This window comes from Adiantum capillus-veneris, chromosome 6, assembly GCF_014529385.1.
Source record: "Adiantum capillus-veneris isolate H3 chromosome 6, ASM1452938v2, whole genome shotgun sequence".
Lineage (NCBI taxonomy): Eukaryota > Viridiplantae > Streptophyta > Polypodiopsida > Polypodiales > Pteridaceae > Adiantum > Adiantum capillus-veneris.
This window is the reverse complement of record NC_140936.1, coordinates 86,219,641-86,224,075: the sequence shown is the minus strand read 5'-3', so window position 1 is coordinate 86,224,075 and position 4,435 is coordinate 86,219,641.

Below are 4,435 nucleotides of genomic sequence, written 5' to 3'. Positions count from 1 at the left end.
ACGAGCTTAACGTTGTCAGGCATTTTTTGGGTGGAAATGAAGTTGCTAATCAATGCTAAAACGCTTGCTCACTAGCCCCGAGTACATAGATGTACATAATGCTTTGAGTTTTCGGAGTGCTCTTGTAGAATTTATGTATAAAGGCTTGGTTCTGCTTAGTCATTTTCAAGAGTTTCCGTTTAGTCGAACTTCTAGAAGGTGGTTTTTAATAAGTGCTTTTAGTCGTGCTTGATAGCCGGTGAATCGGACTCATACATCATGAGTTACATGCATTGGAGGTGGGTGGTACCCTACTTAGAAAGTGGATGCGGATGCATGCGAGGAAAGGCAAGTGGGCTGATTTGATGGATTTAATTAGAAAAAGTGTGGCCGAGAATAGCCGAAGTGATAAGCTTCGAGCCGAGCTTTACAGCATTGCATTCGGTGCTCGGAGTTACCCGCCACGCCTCCGCCAAGATTGCTCGGTGTGGGGAGTAAAACAGGAAATTTATTGGCTCAATTGGGGAGGTGGGAGGATGGTGCCAAGTGGCAATGGAATAACCCCACATGGGGGGGAGCGTGTGAAAATTGGAGGGTATAAGGGGGGGAGTGGGTACCCCCTATGGGTGTATCAAAGGAGTTAATGGATCTTCTTGGCCTTGCTTGAGAGGGCTCGTGGACTTTGGGGAGAGGAGGGGGCGCCCAATTTGTGTTCCCACTGCCTAGATAGGCGCCTGTCCACTTTTTGGTCCCCGGACACTGTCCCCCCCCCCCACTTGCCTTGGTCAAAAAGTGGCCGACAACTCATTTTTTACACAAAAAAGGCTCAAAATGGACCAATAAAAAGGTGCCTAAAGGGGGAAATGAAGTCGGCTAAGAGGGGAGAGAAAATCCCTTGGGATAAGAGCCAAAAAAATCCCCCTTTAATAGCTGCATTTCTCTGCACACATAGACACTTTCCAGAGACCTCCTTTTTGGAGCTTTTCCAAAACCCCCAAACTTCAAATGCTTGTAATTTGCTCATTCCTTATCGGAATCAAGCATATGGATGTTGTACGGACATCTACGTGAGCCAATCTACACACTTATGTTATCTAATTCTTCTAATTCCAACTGTGGTTTATGCTAGAGCTGTTCTTCTCCAAGATTTACAGGTGTTTAACACAAGTGAATTTGACGGTGCAGCTGTTGTTCTTTCCAACGGTGTGATCGGTGCAAGTCTATAGGGGCATTCATTTTCATGGTCATTTGCACTCCACATCGTTTTGGTGCCCCCACTGAGGAGAAATCCTCATGTGCTCCAATTTTTGCAAGATTTGTCCACTATGCAGGCAGAGAATGTAAAGGGGATGTGGGTCCTTATGGACAACCGCCTATGTATGTGCTATTTGTGGGATAGTATTTGAGGCGGTCGTTTAATTTGGATTACAGCCTTTGTGAGGGTCGTAAGGTTTTGTGAAGCCGAGTACTGGGAGTCGGGTTACCCAGTGTGAGGTGGATTAGGTACTGGAGCGATCCATCGACATCCCTTGAGTTTTCGACGTCACATGTAAGTGTTTTTGTGGCAATCAAACATGGCAGACGAGTTCCCAACAGTTTCATGGATTGCCTAATGAAAATGCACAGACATTTATTGAAAAGCTGGAAGTCAATTGCTTATTGCGCAATATACTAGACCAAGCTATATTGTTGCGGATGCTCCAATATAGTTTACAGGATGAGGCAAAAGTTTGGTTACACAGTTTTGAGGAGTTGATGCAGGTACAAAACCAAGGGGTGGTTTTGGACTATAACCGTGTGAAGCAAGCTTTCCTGGCACAATACCAATCCATCGATGTACAAATTTTGGATACACTCAAAGGGCTAGTCAAAGTGTTGATGGTTTTGTCATGCAGTTCACCCGTTTATGGGATAAATGGGCGCGGGCTTTGGGAAACGAGATCCCTCCATCCATGTTAAAGAAGGACCGTTTTGTGGCAAACTTAAAAGAAAGTTTGAAGTTCAAAGTTGAGCTAAAAAGGCCCGCCACCTTCGAGGAGGCAGTCGCCATTGCCAGAGAGAAAGAATGGAAAGCTCAAAGGCTTAATGAATACGAGAAAGCGGTCCCTGAGCAAAATAATGGTAGCCAAAAGGAGGAGAATCAGGCAGAAGCTGGAGGCCAACCTGTCTAAAGGGATGCTAGTACTGAACAGTTACAACGAAATATGCAAGACATGATGACCATGATGCAAGAATTACGACTTAGCGTTCTTGGTGGTGGAGGTGGTCGTGGTCATGGACGTGGTACAGGGATGGCTTAGGCATGTGAAGCTCATCCTAATGCTAACCAAGGTCATGGGCAAGGTGGGTTTGAGCCGCAGAGGAGGTTCATTCCTACTTGTTATAATTGTGGTGAGCTTGGTCACATCAGCACTTATTATCCAAAACCAACAAGGATGGAAGGGGATATGTTTCCACTTCCTCAGTAGATTCCTAATAGATCTAATGATTATGCATTGAATATACGGGGAGATCAAGGTACTGGACAGGAAAATCAAGCCTCAACCTCTGGTGGTCATGTGGGTATTGTGCGGGTGGAAAAGAAAGACGCAGATGTGTTGAAGTAGGAAAAAGAGAGAGGGAAGGTTATGCAGCACCAGGGCCTAGTCGAAAAAAAGGGAAGGAGAAGGAGGGTGAAGATGCAAAAGTCAAGAGAAAGAGAAAGCCTCGTAGACAATTTGAAGTGGCAGATTTGCCTTTGGGAGAAGGCCAAACAGCTTACAGTTTAAAGGAAGATATGATTGGGAGGAAAGTAGATTGTACTTTTGGACAGTTGATGAATATGGTGCCCAAACTCAAAAGGCAGTGTAAGTCATTAGTGAATCCAGAAAGAGAGCCGAAGCATGGACAAGTTAGAGTGTTGTCCGTGGGAGAGTTACCCGACATCTGTCCTGTGGTGAATGCTTGGCACAAAGGTGTGGGCATGGGAGAAGCCTACATTGATGGAGGTGCTCAAGTTTGTGTGATCACACAGTCATGTGTCGAGAGACTGGGTCTCATTACATGCGGAAGCTCTGGGTTTCGGATTCGACTAGCAAACCATGCCAAGGTGAAATGTTTGGGGATGATCAATAATTTGGAAGTTGAAGTCTTTAACGTGAAAGTTATGGTGAACTTTCATGTTATGCCAGCTGGTCTAGGAGCCTTTCCTCTCATTTTGGGACGGCCAAGAGCTGTTGGTGATGTGCAAGATTGGGGCAAGGGCACCATCGGTGTGCATGGCAAGAAGGGTGAAAAGAGGGTGTTTGATATGACTACCATACAACCTATGGCACTTGAATATGTGAGTGAGAATGATGAGTCCGAAACTACCAGTGATGATAGTTCTGAAGACTCAGAAAGTAGCACTACTTCAAGTTCCAGTGATGAGGGTGAAGTGTCATTCTTGTTGTTAGACGAGGAATGGAAACAAGTTAGTGAAGTGCTACAATTATCAGGTAATATAAATGCTTCAAGACGTCTAGAGCAACTTGAAGAGTTGATGCAACCTAAACAGGAACTGCCAGTGAAGAAAGAGTTGATTCAAAATATGATGAGTACTGATCTGACACAAGGAGAAAGAAGGGAGTACTTAACAATGTTGGACAAGTTTCCAAATCTTTTTATTACCTCATATCAGGAAATAAGGGGTTTTGTTGGGGATCCTGTGAAGATCGAACTAGTTGAAGGGGCAAAACCAATCAGACAGAAGTTAAGGAGGATGGGCAAGGAGTAGATGAATACCTTAAAGGAAGAAGTGGATAAGCTTTTGGATGCAGGATTCATTGTACCAGTGGATAATGCTGAATGGGTGAACCCTGTTGTAGTCACCCCAAAGAAAGATGGGCTTTGGAGAGTATGTATTGATTACAAGCCATTAAATGCGGTGACCAAGAAAGACCCTTACCCTTTGCCTTTTATTGATCAATTGCTAGATGCAGTGGCTGGTTTTGAGAGATACAGTGTCTGTGATGGGTATTCATGATACTTTCAGCTTATCCTTGCTCCTGAAGATAGGAAAAAGACTACGTTTATCACGCCATGGGGTTGTTTCTGCTTTTGTTGCCTTCCCTTTGGGTTGACAAATGGGCCAGGAGCCTTTGAAAGAAAAGTAGATTGGGTCCTTGCTCCATTTCTTGGGAAGTTTGTCAAAGGGTTCATAGATGATTTCTGTGTATACAGTTCAAGGAAAGAGCATGTTCAGAAGCTTGAAATGACGTTTGCAAGGTATGATGAATGCGGGGGTCAGTTAGACCCCAAAAAATGTCATTTGGCGTAGCCAAGGGTGAAGCTTCTTGGACATGTGATTTCAGAAAATGGGATTGAGGTAGATCCAAAGAAAGTGGAAGCCTTATTATTGTTGTCATCCCCAAAGGATACAAGACAATTGGCTACTTTCATTCAGAAGGTTAAATATCTGTCTCGATTCATACCTTTG